Below are 19762 nucleotides of genomic sequence, written 5' to 3'. Positions count from 1 at the left end.
GTGAGAATCATTTTTTGCGTTACTGTAATTAAGAAATAATTATTTAAAATAATTTGTAACTTCATATAACATAATTACACTGTAATAATTGTATAATTCTTGTACTATTTCAATATTTTTAATTATACGTGATAACTACTGAATAATAATGTTGCAGACACTGTTTTTTTTAATATTTAAGTTTTTTTTTAACGGGCTATATTTATCTAATAACACTTTAACGTATTAATTTGATTGTAAACTGTTTTGTACTTTTAGTTTTCATAAATAAATAAATATACTCTGCATAAAAAACCAAAGAATCTGCCATGGTTAGAATTAGTGAACTTTAATAAATAGGCGAGTTCAAATTTCAAATGGCAATCATTATTAAATTTTTCATATGCTTGTATATTTTATGAAAAGAACGTGCAGGCTACCACGTGCGGCCATATATAAAGATAATTTAGTGATCTCTTCCAAACAACCTCTATTAATAGAACTAAGAAAGGACAAAAACGGGAATAATGTACACCTAAAATTGACGTAAATATAACATAAGTATTACTCATAATATATATTTTATAGTGATGTAATACAATATAATATTAGCATACATAGTAATATTGTAATCGCATATGTAATCTATATATGTATATAAGTGAAATACCACTAATCAACACATCATTTAAACTATGCACGTGATTGACTTGAAATTTGTTACAGTCACTCCTTACGCGACGTATTCGCTCACTAAGAACAGATTTATTTTTCCATATCCATAATTTATTTTTCTTCGTATCTATCCGTACGAAGCCGGGCCGATCTGCTAGTTTATATAGTATGAACTACTCATATTTATTACATTATACATAATGTGTGCATATATACATACATTGCATAATATGCATATTACATAGGTTAATAAATAATAACTATTTTATCAACATATTAAATATTATAATGCTTAAAGTGGACATATAAAATTTAATTATAAATAATCCATTGATTTTCAAAACTAGTGACGCCATCTAGTATCGAGTAGACATTATATCTAAAAATAAAATTCAATCTTGTCTCTGGTACTTGGCACGGCCACTTGAGTGAAGTTCAACTTTGACAGTTCCAATGTAACAGTGGTCATCTTATTTTTTTATATCTCCTTGCATTTTGATACAAAATATTAGTAATTCGTAAAGTGGTATTACGTGAACAAGATGAAAATACGATCCCACGCACTTCGAGAACGGTGGAATGCGGCGCGCTAGCAACGGTGAGTTGTTCCACCGTCGTATTAATCGTTGAATGTCCTTATTTTTAACTGATTAAAAAAAAATGTACTCAATTGGCTGTTAACCTTTTAACTAAAGGCGAGAGACGCGTAATTTGACGCTATGCCGTGTATAATTTTATTACGAATCGTCTTGTCGCCGATTACATTTGTCTAATACTAACCGGGTTTGAATATTTTCGGCTTTTCATAGATATAAACCAAACTTTAATCGTTTACTTATCGTTCGTAATTGTTTCGTTATCTCAATTAGTACAAAATTTATATTTAAACCTTTGATTGGCTGTAAACTGTATGATAAAATACCTTAACTGACATTGTAATTATCTTATAAAAAAATAGATTACCGCGATTTTTATTTTGGTGCTAAGTTCTTGGGTTACGGTTCACTAAAGAAGTTCCTTGGCCATAAATCGGATGGATTAAAAATAATCAGGTTAGTTTTATTTTTAATGTTGTCATTTTTTTCATCTTTATCTATAAACAAAAGGCATTCCATTTAATCAGAAATCTTTATCTGATAGTGTTAGAAATGCAATGACTTTCGTCAATTTTAATCTTATTTTGCATTACAATACTTTTTCTTATTTACATAAAATATTACACATGAATTACTTTTTTTTGTTTTATTACCAATTAAAATTGTTTTTTTTTTATATAATATATTAATTTTTATCTATAAACCAATATAATGGCATTTAATTACAAAATTATATAATTTTGATAATAGTCGTCTCTTAATTATTTAACTAAAGATAAAAATTTAATTATCTGTTAAAATAAGATTTTTTATTGATATAAAGTTATCTGTGTTACAAGATTCGTTTATTTATAATAAGCAAATTTAAAAATGCTGAGATGAAATTTATAAATACAGTTGATAATTTTGTAAGCTAGGAATTTTATAGTCTTTTTTTTTTTTCAAAATTCAAAATAGAAGCATGGAATTTAGCTTTAAAATAGTAATTTGTATAGCATAAAGCCTAAATAAAGTGTGAATTTAAAAAACATATTTTTTTATCTCCATATAATTACTTATAATAAAAGGTACAAATAAATAAAGATTAAAAGTATTATTTATTTACAGCCATAAATTGAAAAAATTAATGTCGAAGAATTTATAAAACATTATACTGATACCTCAGACTAATGAGCTCCATTTCCTTTTTTAAATTTAGAATAAAATGTCAATAGATAAAAAAAAAATGTGAAAGTTTCCATTGAACCGTTCGCAGAAACGAGATTTTTTTTTTCTATCCTAATACTTAACAGGTAATCAATGACATACTCATTAATGATATATTTTTGTCAATAAATGTTTGGTTAGAAGTGATTTAACATATCCTGAGTTTTATAGGACCCGTTTTATAATGGTTTTTCATAGTTAATAAACATACATGTATATTTTAAACTAAGTGTACTGTATAATAATTATTACTTTATTTGCATAATATTTTTTTTATGCAATTATAAATTTTATATTTGAACGTGGAATGTATTCCAATGTCGATAAACGACTTATTTGATATAGTTTCCAATATGGCGTCTTAAGTTACATCAGTCATATCGCCATTGACACTTCGTAAAAATATAAGATGTATCTAAAAAAAACATCGCTTATAACGTTTCGTAAAATGTTACACATGAACCGACGTTAACGTTGCACTCAATGCGTCTTAGAAGTTTTACTCCAATCACGCCAGAAGATTCGCTTCTAAAAGTTCTATTTTCATAAACAAACCACATAGAAACGCTAAAATGAAATTCGACCTTGATGTTTTACATTCGCGCTCCTAGAAGTATTCGCTTCTACAACAGTAATACTAATTAATTTGACTTTATAGTCAAATTTCAAATCACATCTTAATTTCTCAATCAATCTTCGTGAAATTTTGTATATAATACACGTTGTCAGGTAGTAAATGGGTAAAGGATACTTAATAGCCCTCCCTCCCACGCGGCTGAAACCACGGGCGGAAAATAGTATTTATTTATTTTATATATTTATGTCAAGTGTATTATTCAATTGCAGTATTTATTATATATATGTCAATAGTATGCTGAATATGTCCGACTGCGGGCTTTATTTTAATTCTTATAGAAAATTTATCCTATATATATTGCCTGTTAAAGATCTTGCAATGCAATTCTTTTTGATATATCTTAGTCCGCTATGAAGATTTGCGTATTTCTGAGCAAAACAACTTTAACTTTAGTAATTTTAAATTAAGAACATTAAAATTAAATTTAATTAAGCCAACACCGGTTCTAGAATCTGCCGAATAGCACCGGCAAGTGATTCAGTTATGAGTTTTTAGAACAATTTAATAGTATAGCTCTGATAATCGCAGACGCTCAGCAGATTTAAAACATGGAAATTGATGTGATTGAAATAATATATAATAAAAAAAATAACAATAAATAATAATAAAAATGTCCGCCAGACCGTTTTCGGCCACGGCGGCCAATCTCAAGAGAGATTAGCGAACTACGCAGGAGATATTATAGTGCACAAGTGTGTGCGCAAACACAGGTGCACTCCCTATTTCCTAACTTTCATAATCTGATGAGACGGCAATCCGACACGACCAGAAAGAGTTCAGGCGCAAGACCAACGGCTTTACGTGATTTCCGAGACACGGGAGTGAACACACTTCCAGACTCCGGGGTGCTACTGAGAATTTTCTGACAAAATAACCCAATAACTTTCATTGGCCCGACCTGGGAATTGAACCCAGGCCCTTCGGGTCTGCGGCCTTACATCCAGCCACTAGATCGATAGGCAGTCAATAACAATAAATAAATATGAAGCAAAAATAAAGTTCTTAGAGTTCCTTAATAATATAATAATGAAATATATATATTTGTCTACTGAATATTATAACTTCGCATGAACAGAATAAAAATCTTCATTGAATGTTTATATCGTAATTCGCATAACTCTATTGGTATATGCGGCGCACGCCAGTAAAGCTCCCAGTCGGACATTTTCACCAATTATCATTTATATATCTTCCACGTGAATCACTCCATCTATTGGTGAAAATCTGAACTTATCGCGCACGGACACAGCCCCCGCCGTTTACTTTGTTTTGTAATATGTAGTGATAATATTTATAGTACAACAATGTATATAATATACGCGCTTAGAATACAAGGGAGTTGATTAGCGGAGAAGGTCATGTCGATAAAAGAGCGTCATGCCGTATAACGTCACGGCATACGAATCGGTCTATTATTAAAATAGATTTTTTGGTTTAAGTACAGATGATTGTTAGAATTTTGAGAGTTTGTACATACGGATTATGATCCTGGGTTGGGTGTTGCTGCGCTCCTAAAAGGTCTATGACCTCTGTTCGGGCACCCTAGATATTCTACCGCAAAACAGCAGTACTTGGTATTGTCGTGGTCCGGTTTGAAGGGTGAGTGAGCCAGTGTAATTATAGGCACAAGGGACATAACATCTTAGTTCCCAAGGTTAGTGGCGCATTGGTGATGTAAGCGATGGTTAACATTTCTTACAATGTCTATGGGCGTTGGTGACCACTTACCATCAGATGGCCCATATGCTCGCCCGCCTTCCTATTTTATAAAAAAAAACCCTAATTACGGTATATTAAGAATTAAATACAATTCAAAATATATATTCAGCTCTGACAACACTGTTTACCTTTTTGGCACCCAACATTAGAAAGAAATGGCAATATTTTTTTAGTTCTTGGAAATTAGTTTAGTTTCGAGTCGATATAAAACAAAATCGCCATCATTAAAATGTTAAAAAGTCGCAATAAAATGTATATTAATTAATTCGTTAAGTTATAATATTACAACGTATAAATTAAAATATACATTTTATTTTTAATTATGTTAGCTTTGATGAACCGAAATGATCCAGATAGAAAAAGGTGCGTCTTGAACTAAGACTGTGGGTTCAAACGCGGACAAGCAATGCAATTTTTTTATTATTGTGCTTGAGTAGTGCGAGTTTAACAAGCGCAAGAGATAACATCTTAGTTCCCAAGGCTAATAACGTATTTACAATGTAAGGTATGATAATATATATATATTTTTATAGATAGGTAGGCGGACGAGCATATGGGCCACCTGATGGTAAGTGTTCACCAACGCCCATAGACATTGGCATTGTAAGAAATGTTAACCATCGTTTACATCGCCAATCCGCTACCAACCTTGAAAACTAAGATGTTATGTCCCTTGTGCCTGTAATTACATTGGCTCATTCAACCCTTCAAACTGGAACATAACAATACCAAGCACTGCTGTTTTGCGGTAGAATATCTGATGAGTATCTACCCAGACGATTTTGCTCAAAGCTCTAACACCAGTGAAATATGTCCCGTTATAATGTGTACGGGCGATTGTGACCACTAACCATCAGGTGGCCCATTAGCCTATTGATATTTAACGATGATAGAACTGGTCTGGTCTATCAAATGCCAATCCAGGTTCCGAATATAAGCGCATTCGAACAAACAAACAATTTAGCTATATTTAGATATATGCATGTATGTTTGTAGAAATATCAAAACAAATGTGCGAAGTCGTTAGAAATATGATACGAAGATTGTTGCTATAAAAAATATCATACTTTATATAATGCTTAATATAATATAATTAACAAATGTATTTGAAATGTTGGAAAAGAGTAACTATGTAGTATATTGCCGGTTCTTCTCGGTTATATACATAATGAAAGGTCCTCCAGATCGATTTCGGCCACGGCGACCAATCTCAAGAGAGATTAGCCAACTGCGCAGGAGATATTATAGTGCACAAGTGTGTGCGCAAACACAGGTGCACTCTCTGTTCCCTCACTCTCATAATCCGATGGGACGGCAATCCGACACGACCGGGAAGAGTTCAGGTGCAGAAACAATGGCTTTACGTAGACCAGTAGACCGACGAGGCAGTCAATAACATAATGAATCGGTAATATAATTCTGTAAAATGACTGATAAGTCTTTGTTAAAGCATATCTGAATACAATATTTTTATATATTAAATAAATAAAATATTTAAAATTAAATATTTCTGTATTTATCAATATGCTAAATGTGAAACAAGTTATTTCGCATTATATATTATATATATGTATATAGATAGGTTAAAAGAAGTCCCAAAATTTCTACAATAATGAGATTATATCACTACCTACGAAAATAAATTATGACAAAAAATAACTTTAAAAAAAAATTACATTATTTTGTATAAATACATTCATTTATTCATTTATTAATAATCTGTACCTAAAACGGTTTCAATAAATCATTCGTTCATCATAAAACTAATGAAGTTCAAACACGTGTACGTGTTCGGTCAAACATTTTGCACTTAACTCGAACTGGCTTTAATCTTTAAATGGAGCGTTATACATATATATATATATATATTATAAAAACACGTTCAAATGCAAATTTTACGAATAGGTGATCTAAACCTGCTTTTTAAATGTTAAATCTAAGGCCATCCTGTTTTCGTAGCAGCAAAAAATCTTATCTCCAAATAATGTAGATGTTTGGTCCAAGTAGCGCTTTCTGTGTCCTTCATTACAAAAATGGCGGTGGTTTATTGGTAAGAAATTGTTTAGTACGAGCTTACAAAGTAACTTGTCTGTCCCACTGCTGGGACAAGCGTTTCCTTACATATTCTACCGCCATACACATTAATACAGTATTGTTGTGTTCCGGTTTGAAGGGTAAGTGAGTCAGTGTAACGGCAGGCACGAGGAATATAACATCTTGGTTTCCAACGTTGCCAATGTCTATGGTATTGTCGACTTACTATCATGTGATACGTTTGCCAGAGTGCATGCCTTTTTAAATTAAAATAACGATACCATCTTTTAAGGCCGAGTCTGGCTTATAAACAGAAATATCAGCCAGATTTTGAACTGAAAATTTTATGTTAAAATTCAGGTCAATTATTTTTAGTACAACCTATTATTTAATGTACACATTAGTGAATCGAAATAGCTCAGTGGTTAAAATATCCGAATCGAAAACGAAGATTTAATTGATTGAATTTTTATGCGCGTAAGGACACCTGCATGTTAAAACCGTTTCTACCAACGCGCATTGAGCGGCGTGGTGAAATAAACTCCAAAGGAGAAGCCTCGATAGGAAAGAAGGCTCAGCATTGGGACAGCCAACCCGTTAATTTACTATTATAGAACGTGTGCGTCAAATCTTGCGACTGTATTTTAAATAAGTTCTTAACAAACGATTGAGCTGAAATTTTGTGGAAACTTTCTACGTGGTCAATACAATATAAACATAATTTTAGTACAGTATATATATATATATATCAATTATTTAATCTGAGACGACATTAGTATTTGCGTTTTAACCGCGGCTTGGTTTGCAGAATTACTAAGTATCGATTTCCATAGCTCTTTTAAAGAATTTTCATACAAACTTTCATCCCCTTTATCACTTATTCTAGGGGTTGAATTTTCAAAAATCCTACCTCAGTGCTAACCTTCTGTGTAAAAGGAAATCGTATGCATTTTTTCACGATGCTATCGTCAGTAGTTTGGCAGCGCGTTGCCATGGCATTCCGTCAATCAGTATTTATATTTATATGTGTAATAATAATAATATCCTGGAACATTTTTCACACACGGCCATCTCATCCCAAATTAAGTTTGTACAAAGCTTGTGCTATGGAAACCAGACAACTGATATACTACATATATTACTTTTCTTTTGTAAATACTTTATATAGATAATTACACCCAGACTCAGGACTAACAGACATGTTCATGCACACAAATGTCTGTCCTGGGTGGGAATCGAACCCACAACCTTCGGCGTGAAAGGAAAGTACGAGCCGGTTGGCGTGGTTGGTAGAACCGGCTCGTCATTATGTATAAATTTATTAGTATATTATAACATATTTATTTTCTGATTTATTATAATACGTTTTGCCCGCGGTTTCACTCGCGTTGTTGATGTTCCCGTGCGAATACGGGGATAAAATGTAGCCTATGTTATTCGTTGGTAATGTAGCTTTGCAGTGGTGAAAGATTTTTTAAAAATGGTTTAGGCGTAAAAGCTTAACAAATAAACAAACTCACACTTGCATTTATAATATTATTTAAGATGTGAAGTGTTTACGTATTATTACGTATGTAGTATTAGTATACACAAATTAATAAATATAGCACCCCCTGATTTCAATTTTCAAATGTACGATTTTGTAATCCAAGAAATCGCTTGTAAGCGATAAGGCCTTTAGTGCTGCAGATATTAGGTCCTTACATACGAAATTGGCGTTTTTTACGGGAGGTACAATTTTTTTTTTGTAAAATATATTTAATTAATCAAAGTATGCACCGTGTTATCTATGCACTTTTGCAATTTCATAGGTAGTTCATTGATCCCTTTACTAAAAAAACCATGGGGGCGAGAATCAATAAATTCTTTGAAGGCGGTTTGGACTGCCGCATCCAAGTTGAATTTTTTTCCTTGTAAGAGGGTGTCCAATTTCCGGAAAAAATGGTAATTTGTTGGAGCAAGGTCCTGGGAGTACATTGGATGTCGTAGACATTCCAATTGTAGCTCATCTAACTTAGTGGTTGTTCGTTGTGCAGTGTGTGGTCTTGCGTTGTCGTGAAGCAGCACTGGCCTAGAGCGATTGACCAATTTCGGTTGTTTAGCAGCTAGTTCTTCCTTCATGGTTTGCAGTTGCTGACAATAGATATCTGCCGTAATCGTTTTGCCAGATTTTAGAAAGCTGTAGTGAACGACACCGGCGCTAGTCCACCAAAAACTCACAAGTAACTTTTTCTGAGTCAATTTTCGTTTACGGCAGGATTTGGCTGTGTCTCAACTATTGCGACGAACGCTTCCGATTATCGTACAGTATCCACTTTTCATCACAAGTAATGATTCGATTTAAAATCCCTTCATTATTGTGTCGGTTAAGCAAAGTAACACAGCAGTCGATGCGTGGTACTGGTGGTAGAGTTTGTGCAAGCCCGTCTGGGTAGGTACCACCCACTCATCAGATTTTCTACCGCAAAACAGCAATACTTGATATTGTTGTGTTCCGGTTTGAAGGGTGAGTGAGCCAGTGTAATTACAGGCACAAGGGACGTAAAATCTTAGTTCCCAAGGTTGGTGGCGCATTGGCTATAAGCGATGGTTGACATTTCTTACAATGAAAATGTCTAAGGGCGTTTGGTGACCACTTACCATCAGGTGGCCCATATGCTCGTCCACCTTCCTATTCTATAAAAAAAAAAGTTCGATTCACTCAATTCAGTAGGTATCCATCGTTCAATTTTTTTTACTTTAACGATTTGCTTCAAGTGGATTAATACAGTTTTATTACTTACACCAAAGCCTGCAGCTATCCCTGAAGTGCTTTGTGATGGATGAATGAAGTGCTTCATTTTCCACTTTGGTGTCCGGCCGTCCACGGGGTTGGTTCTAAAGGTCGAAATTTCCAGAACGAAAACGTTGTAACCAAAAATGTCCCGTGCTTTCTTTTGCGACACCGGCGCCGTACACATCATTAATCCTTCGAGCTGTTTCTGCAGCACTGGTGCCACGGTAGAACTCGTACTCGTAAATATACCGATATTTCATGTTATCCATTGTGCGGTAAAAAGCGACGCCAAAGAAAAAAATAATGAGGAAAAAACAAATGAATGACTGTTTTCAAAACTCAAATGTACCAGCTAAATGAATTTATAAATTTGAATTTGGAATTCTTAACCAAAGGAGATATTTCAGATCAAAGTGGTCAGTACGACAAAACGCTAATTTCATAAGTAAGGACTTATATTTTCTTGTTTTTTTTTTGGGATATTCTAAAATTATGTTTGATAATAGAGAGTACAGCTTGGTATTTAAGATATAATGTCCCTTGTGTCTGTAGTTACACTGGCTCACTGATCCTTCCAACGGAACACAACAATACTAACTATAGCGGTAGAATATCTACCCAGACGGGCTTTTTAACCCGTAATCTTTGTTAATATTTTATTGTTCTTGTTAATGGACCATTTTGGCTCATCATGACTTAATTAGGTGACTAATTTTATTTCATTCTGTTAAATTATACATATTTACACGAAACTAATAAGAAATTAACCGCCTATTAGCATACGAAAGACGCCGATTGCGCCTACATTTATACAATGGTCCAATGGATAGGTTTGAAACGAGAAACGAGAGACGATTATGATATATGTAAAAATTATATTGGTAAGTCCGTTTGAGATTAATAGACTTCGATACATATGTGTGTATTTTTTATGTATGTGTTGTAACTTGCCGCCAAATAGTGCTGCAGCGCTTCACGTTCAATTCCGTTCAACCGATCGTTACCGAATTAGAACTTATTCAGGCAGAATAACGTCTACCAGGTTTTACTAATAGATTATAAAGTTGTATTTATTAAAAAAACCAAACGCATTTAGAACACGTTCTATTTACAAATTATTAAATATTGCTCTATTTCTTCATAAAAAGAGCAAGGTTATACAACTGGTCATTCCTTAGATAAACTTTTTTTTTATATGCATAGGCTGTGACACGTATCTATTCTGCCATTGAATGTTAGGAGACAAAATATTCTAAGCACATTTTCTTGCAAATCGACCAAGTTGAAATAACCTTTATATGTCATATGCATATTCATGATGACCAGGTTGGTTATTATGAGAGAAAACTTGAGATTTTTTTGCATATAAAGCTTCCTATTCGTTAATGTATTTTTGGCACTAAATAACTATTGACTTGTGTTTTTTTTTAATAAGTAAGTGGAATTTCAAATCGGCCACGTGATGGTAAGTTGTCAAAATACTATTATGGTTAAAATAAAATTCTTACGAACTAACCTTACAAACTAAAATGTCATGTCTCTTGAGGTTTTTTTTTCTCTCATTTCTTTCTCTATTTTCTTTTCTTATTGTTACCGACTAAAACCACTGCGATGCAAGCACTCCTCGTTAGTGCGTACGTCGACCGCAGGGCCGTCTGAAATGTCCCTTGAGCCTGTAGTTACACTGGCTCACTCACATTCGAACTGAAACATAACAATACTAAATATAAGTGTTCGGTGATTCGCGCGGTTTTTATTATCTCTTTCTGTTATCATTGATTTGAAATTCGAAAGAGCAAGACAGCATCGTTTTACTAATAAACCCTTTAAGAACATGTGAAGCCGTCAATTGGAAACCATTCCAATCACAATGAGCATTACTTAGTATGGTCGATTACCACAATGGTTTCCAAAATCCAAAAACGTATGAGGAATTTGAACAAATATTTATTTGAGTATATAAAGCACTTTTGAATCGCCACGTGACAGTATTGGATTAAATGTACCCCACCACCGGTTAGATGGTCAGATTATATCGAGAACCGGCAACAAACTCAGTAGTTGTTCTTTTCACCATTTTAATCAAAAAGTCAATAAAATACAATTAAATTTATATATATGTTATGTACCCGAAATGGCACAGTGGTTAGAACGCGTGAATTTTAACCGATGATTATGGATTCATACCCGGGCAAGCACCGCTGAATTTACATGTGCTTAATTTGTGTTTATAATTCATCTCGTGCTTGACGATGAAGGAAAACATCGTGAGTAAACCTGCATGTGTCTAATTTCATTAAAATTATGCCACATGTGTATTCCACTAACCCGCATTAGAGCAGCGTGGTGGAATAAGCTCCAAACCTTCTCCTCAAAAGGGAGAGGAGGCCTTAGCCCAGCAGTGGGACATTAACAGGCTGTTACTGTATGTTTATACTTTTTTTTTTATTCATTTTTATTAATGTATGCTATTGTTTTGCTCTCTTAATGTTTTTGTTATTGTTTGAAACTTTATTGGGACAAGTACGTGTTGTGTGCATTAATTGTATTATTCTATTTTACTTTTGTTTCCTATACTTTTATTTCATTTATTTATTAGATCACCATCAAAGTACACACAAATACATGATAGTACACAGTTCACAAAAAAAAAAAGTAATGGTACCTCAATTACAGGCGATAACTGCATGAACTATAAGAACCAACGTACACGTTCTAGCACAAAAAAAAAAAACAAAAGACAACTCAAAATTTCAAGTTACAAAAAAAAGCAATGAACAAAAATTTAATAAAGTAAAATAAAAATAATAATGAAAACTAATATGGATAATTAAGTTTCACTTATTAATGGCATTATGGACCTTCTAAGTTTAAGTATATTATTGGTAAAGATGTCTACATCCTTCCCCATATCTACGCAATTATAGGTCCTTATGATTCTATTTATAGGTAAACTATGTCCTAGGTTCGATTTTGAAGCTTTAATTTCAAGCAATTTACGCCTGTTCAAGCGTTAGCATTTTGTGGGCGCGAAAATACAAATAAGTGACAGTAGTTTTGGACAGTTCAAATTGCCATTAATGACTGTCCAAAACTACTGTACTAAATAAATAAAAAAATATGCTTCTTCGAAATCGACAAATACTAACTCTCTCGTCGTTTATTGTATTTTTTTTTTTTTTTTTAGATTTAAAATGATTAATTACATATGTGTGACCATGTATGTACTATATTATTGGGATTTCAATAATATAATATATTTATTTTGTAAGCTTTTTAAATGCCGAGATGGCCCAGTGATAAGAACGCTTGAATCTTAACCAATGATCGTTGGTTCAACTCGGGCAAGCACCACTGAATTTTCATGTGCTTAATTTGTGATTGTAATTCATCTCATGCTTTACGGTGAAGGAAAATATCATGAGGAAACCTGCATGTGTCTTAATTTCACTGAAATTCTGCCACATGTGTATTTCATCAACCCGCATTGGAGCAGCGTGGTGGAATAAGCTCCAAACCTTCTCCTCAAAAAGGGAGAGGAGGCCTTAGCCCAGCAGTGGAACATTCACAGGCTGTTACAAAGCTTTTTTTGTAAGAATATTATAGTTGTTAAGTCTACGATTCACGCGCCTCACTTTTTTTTCACTTTTTTTGTTCGCGTTTTCGTGGATTGAACTAGATATTTTAGTGTATAAATTTGTGACAATTTTTGGGTTACTAAATTTGTCAATAGAAGGAGTTACTTGCGTTGTTCTTTATGAACCACATTGTTCGGTTAAAGAAATAGGTACTATAAGGAAATCATCATCGTTAATCATCTCAAGAGAAATTACTCCCATAATCCGATGAGACGGCAACCCATCAAGAACGGAGAGAGCTGAGGCGCAGGACCAACGGCTTTATGTACGTTCCGAGGCACGGGATTATACACACTTCCAACTTACATACTCCGAGCTGCTATTGAGGATTTTCGATTGGCCCTATGTTTTACCACTAGATCAGCGATGCAGCAACTTGTAGTGTATTATTTTATAAATAAATACAACGGTTTTAAAGCAGTCGCACACAATTGTTTGTCGAGTGCTTTGAGCAATTCCCTAATGTACAAACCGCTCATCAATTACAACAAATCAGAAATGTATTGTTGCGTGCCAGTTTGAGGGGAGAGCCAATACAGCCCCAAATTAATTTCTGGTAAGAGCATGTGAAAATTGTAATAAACGTTAATTGTAACACTTATATCATCTTTAACGTAAATTTATTTAAGTTCTTAGACGCCTTAAAGCTGTATTTGTCATTAATATTCTTGTCGTTCTTTTTTTTTTGTTCTACTTGTTAAATTACTTGTTAATACTTTACTTTATATACTTTAATACTTGCTAAATAACCTGTTCACGATAGGTTCACTCCATGTTTCAATGTAAAAGTGAAAACTTTGTTGGCTTATGTGAAACTTATTTTGTTATCAAATGTTTATGTATTGATATCATGCTTTATGTTTCCCAAAATAAATAAATAATTACAAAAAACCAGACATAATATTGTTGACGGTGCATTGTCGGTGCAACTTCCGGAATTCTCCAAAAAAAAAACACCAATTGCACAAGATTTCATCGTTTACAATTTAAAGTCTATTCCAATTACAGGAGTTAATAAATAAATAACTTGAATATTGACCTGACATATCATTCCGTAACAGCCTGTGAATGTCCCACTGCTGGGCTAAAGGCCTCCTCTCCTCTTTTTGAGGAGAAGGTTTGGAGCTTATTCCACCACGCTGCTCCAATGCGGGTTGGTAGAATTCACATGTGGCAGAATTTCAGTGAAATTAGACACATGCAGGTTTCCTCACGATGTTTTCCTTCACCGTAAAGCACGAGATGAATTATAATCACAAATTAAGCACATGAAAATTCAGTGGTGCTTGCCCGGGTTTGAACCCACGATCACCGGTTAAGATTCACGCGTTCTTACCACAGGACCATCTCGGCTATTTTATTATTATATTGACATATCATTGTTCTTGAATAATCTACGGTATTCATAATGGACTCGTGAACAAATGGCGCTTTGAATTACGGCGATGTTGATATTGAAACTTTGGAAGTGGAATCAAAGTGGATATCAGTAATTAAGTGCAATAGTTTTTTATTAATCAATAATCGTTTGTAGTACATAAACATATGTACATATAATATAGCAGAACTAATTTATAAATCTAAGGTTTGTTCATCTATACTCCTTTGTTTAGATAGGCTATTGTTAACAGAATATTTTTTCAATGCGTGTTGACAGTACGAAAGTTTCCAACATTTTGTGTTGAACTATTCATCAAGTATGAATTGATACGCCGTTATCGTTTTGTACGAACAAAAGTCGATGCTAGCTAACTCGAAATCAACTGCGAGTCAATTGACGTCCCGTATTAATGACCATATTATTATATGTGTTCTAGAAAAAACCGGCAAACGTTGCGTGCCTGTGCTTATAAAAAGTATGTACAATTTGACATATGGAAGTAAAACAATTGCCTGTGAAATGTTCCGAGGCACGATCTTGCGTATTTTTGTATATAATATGTTTTATCTGTTTTGTTATAATAATTAGCTAATTATTACGATGAGGTGAATAGTGTTATATTACTAAAATATATATTCAAGAACTTTTAAAAAATGCAATTAGTAAAATATTTGAAATTTGAAAAATATTAAAATATGCAAAACGACAATTCGAAACGCTCAGTTGGTTTCAAATTTTACACTTTCAGTAGGGCAAGGCAGAAAATATGATAAGTGGCTACATATAAGGCCGCAGGTCCTGGGTTCAAATCCCTGGTCGGGCCAATAAAAAAAATTATTGAGATTTTCTGTCGAAAATTCTCAGTGGCAGCCCAGAGTCTGGAAGTTGAGAGTGTGTCCACTCCCATGCCTCGGAAAGCACGTAAAGCCGTTAGTCCTGCGCCTGAAATATTTCCGATCGTGTCGGATTGCCGTCACATCGGATTTTGAGAGTAAGGGAATAGAGGGTGCACCTGTGTTTTCGCAAACAATTGTGCACTATAATCTCCTGCGCAGGTGGCTAATCTCAACACACACAACTTTTCTTATTTATGACAGAGCGATTATTATTATTTTAGTAATTAAAGATAAATGGATATACTGAATTATTGTAATGCCTCCTTATATACTATATTTGGTGTAGTATATGGGGGATAACGATAGCATATTATTATTAAAAAAAATCACGCTTTATCACAGCTAAAATATGACATAACTAAGATATTTTGGTATTTTTAATCCCGTTTAACTGGTTTTTCGATTATAGCGTGGGTGAAGCCGCGGGCCAAGCTAGTGTTTAATAAAAATTAAAGGCGTGGAATGTTTAATTACACTGGTTTAAAATAATCTATTAGCCACCGTTAACTTTTTAAAACTATTTTATCTGCGTTAGTCATGATACGATTTTTTTCGGACTAAATATTTAACTATTACTATATATTACTATACATTAATTTTACAACATAAATATATATATATATATATATATATATATATATATATATATATATATATATATAATGTATGTTTGTTTTAATATAAATATAATTGTCTATACAGCCTGAAGAAGTCCAGCTTGAAAATTACTGGTGGTAGGGCTTTGTGCAAGCTCGTCTGGGTAGGTACCGCCCACTGACTTAGATATTCTACCGCAAAACAGCATTACTTGGTATTGTTGTGTTTCGGTTTGAAGGGTGAGTGAGCCAGTGATATTACAGGCACAAGGGACATAAAATCTTAGGTCCCAAGGTTGGTGGCGCATTGGCTATGTAAGCGATGGTTGACATTTCTTACAATGCCAATATCTGAGGGCGTTGGTGACCACTTACCATCAGGTGGCCCATATGCTCGTCCGCCTTCCTATTCTATAAAAAAAAAAAACAATTAATTAAATGATGATAAGAATCTAAAGTGGGATTACTTAGCTTAAGTTAAAACATAAGTGTCATGGCTTGTTTACAGTCGCGATGTTCATAAAGATCAACAGGATGCCTAGCGCGTTGACTTTAACTGGGTGCCAATTCTGTCCAATCGAATCAAAACGTAGTCGTTGCCATTTAATTGTTTTCTTATTCATATGACAAAGATTCAGTTGCTGTTCGGTCGAAGTCGTATCAGAATAGTACCGTAACAGCCTGTGAATATCCCACTGCTGGGCTAAATGCCTCCTCTCCTCTTTTTGAGCAGAAGGTTTGGAGCTAATCCACCACGCTGCTCCAATGCGGGTTGGTGGAAGAATAGGAATAGTATCGAAAACGTATCGTGACCGTTATAAATGGGTAGAAAAGCAAAGTGTAACTACAGACACAAGAGACATAACATCTTCGTTCGCAAGGTTGGTGGCGCATTGGTGTTGTAAATTGTTGATACTTGTTACATCGCCAATGTCTATGGGCGGTGGTGACCACTTAACATCAGGTGGCTCATATGCCCGTCCGCCTTGGTAGGTTATATATATAACATAAAAAGAAACTCAATTATATTTTATCCATATATCTCCCACTTTTATTGTTACTCTTAGTAATAAATATAATAAATAATGTCCTCCAGAAGCTTTCGAGAAAGATTAGCCAACTGCGCAGGCTCTTACCGGTCTTAACTCTTTCCGGTCGTGCGGAAATCCGACACGACCGGAAAGAGTTCAGGCGTAGGACCAACGGCTGCACGTGCTTTTCGAGGCACGGGAGTGCACAAATTTCCAACTTCCAGACTCCGCTGCTCTACTCTCTGCTACTGAGAATTTTCTGAGAGGAAAACTCAATAACTTTTTACTGGCCCGACCTAGGAATTGAACCCAGGACCTCTGTGCGGCCTTACATCTAGCCACTAGACCAACGAGGCAGTCAGTAATATATAATCATAGTAAAATATTATCATGCTCAAGCAAATACGGGCTTAATATTTGTCGTTGTTAATAAAAAAACACGTACTATTATAATATAGAGCAGGCATCTTATTAAAATTCAGATTATCTAAACTTCGAATTTGTCAATTCGAATACGTATAAAAAAGGCTGTGGGAGTTAGGAGTTCTTCGATATCTTTTTAGTCATTTATTATCGGAATGCTGTCTAAATGCCATGAGTCAAATCGAGTTAGTGAAAAGTTGTAATAATATCGAACGTAGACATTTGTTTTATCTTTAAATATTATGCAAGATGATCTATTTGATTTTAGATGTCATATTCTTTTGGACATTTCGTTAGTGGATTTGTGTGAATTCTATATTTCAAAATTCTACATTTGTTTTTAGAAAAAAAATCTGTTGAGTGATTTATGTGCATTCCTCTTAGATTTTATAAAGAAATAAAACCTGCTTACGTTTTTTTTTATCTCAGAGCAAGAGATTTAAAAAAGTAAAGAGTATTTAATTCGTAATCGGATTACTTTAGATAGATATCTAGGTAGGTAGCTTTAATATAAACATTAGGCTGAGCTCACCGCGTGTGCGGGAGGGGCGAGGTATCCTGAGTCCTTCTGTGGTCGGTTGAGTAGTTAAGTCGTGAAAGCGAACAAAAAAAAACAAACTAATACTTTCACACTTATAATGTTAATAGTTAGTTCATTTATAGTATTTTTATATAGCTTACGAAAATGTATATATTTCCATAAGTTTTATGAGCAATATATACTTTGCTTTATTCTTAATTGTACACCACAAAGAAAACAAAATACAACATGAATACAATCTAAATAAAAGTAGCTTACAACTTTGACTATGAATATATATATATATATATATATATGTAATGACGAGCCGGTTGACGTGGTATATAGTATATTGCCTTTACGCCGAAGGTTGTGGGTTCGGATTCCTACCCAGAACCGACATTTGACAAAGAAAAGTAGTATATGTAGTATATCAGTTGTCTGGTTTCCATAGTAAAAGCTCTGCTTAGTTTGGGATCAGATGGCCGTGTGTGAATAATGTCCCAGGATATTATTATTATTAAAAAATGTAGTGACTTAAACGTTATGTTTTTAACGCGAAGGAGTTAATATCTATACAAGTAACTCTATCTGTCTGCCTGTTACGCTTTTACGGTAAAACCACTAGACCCCCTTTCCGTCATAACGAGGAGCGCCACGGGATCGCTTGCGCATGCTACCGCGACGCTCTGACGGGTGGCCTGCGTATGCAGGCCTCTATTCTCTATGGGGATTACCAGGGTACTGAGAACCCCCTAGTCCCAGCGACGCCTATTGCGGCGGAGGGAGAAGGTGCGCATAGCGCCTCATTCTTCTCCCCAGTCTTCTTCGGCGGAGCAGGTTTGCAGCGGCGTCCTCAAAACCACTAGACCTAACATCTAAACACTACCACAAAAAAAAGTATGTAAAGAATCATCACGTGGAACGCAATAATCTAAGCTCGAAATCGCATGCTTATAATGTTTTGCCGTGATGGTTCAGTGGTTCAGAACCGTAATCGATGATTCTGAGTTCAAACTTTGGCAAGCTCCACTGAATTTTCGTGTGTTTTTTTTATTAATATCGTGCTTAACGTTGAAGCTTATAAAGCGTCAATTACAGCCGACTTGATCGAATAACATTCCTTATTTTGATTTTAAATAGTTTGTTTATTAATATTTTTAAGAAAAATCCTATTTAATTGGTTAATTAAGTTAGTTAGTGTAACAAACACAGGAATAGCTGTTTTTAAACGACCATAAAACATTTTTATATTCATACAGAACTGCTAAATAACATATTAAAATTCGATACACTAGAATACTTAAATAAATTTGAATTTTTACTGTTTAAAGATATTTATATATATGTTTATATATGTGTTTATATATATGTGTTTATATATATATGTGTGTAATGAATGATTCGATAGAAAAAACCAGTCTATTTTAGTTCTATTTCAAATTATGATGGTTAAGGAAAATTATATATAATTTTATAAATACAACATTTGTTCGTATTATGTTACTAAATATTTGAGTGTAAGACAGAGATAGCCCATACTGTCTCTTTTTTATATATATATAATATCGGTAGGCGGTGAATTGACCACCACATGCAAATGTCGTCGTTAGATATATTAATTCAACGCCAACCAAACTTGGGAACTAAGATGT

The 19762-nt window shown here is 34.0% G+C and overlaps 1 protein-coding gene across 1 annotated transcript in view; it reads left to right on the top strand.

Moving 5' to 3' along the window:
- Positions 1-1100: 1100 nt before the first annotated feature.
- LOC126779202 (uncharacterized) overlaps positions 1101-19762 on the top strand; it is a 35166-nt gene continuing 16504 nt past the window's right edge. The window contains exon 1 of the mRNA XM_050503117.1: positions 1101-1252. The gene's annotated coding sequence lies outside the window, so the exon portion shown is untranslated. The remainder of the gene's footprint in view (positions 1253-19762) is intronic.

The sequence above is a fragment of the Nymphalis io genome, chromosome 28 (assembly GCF_905147045.1).
Source record: "Nymphalis io chromosome 28, ilAglIoxx1.1, whole genome shotgun sequence".
In the NCBI taxonomy this organism is placed as follows: domain Eukaryota; kingdom Metazoa; phylum Arthropoda; class Insecta; order Lepidoptera; family Nymphalidae; genus Nymphalis; species Nymphalis io.
Note: the sequence above shows the minus strand (reverse complement) of the source record. Positions and strands in the feature narration are given on the sequence as shown.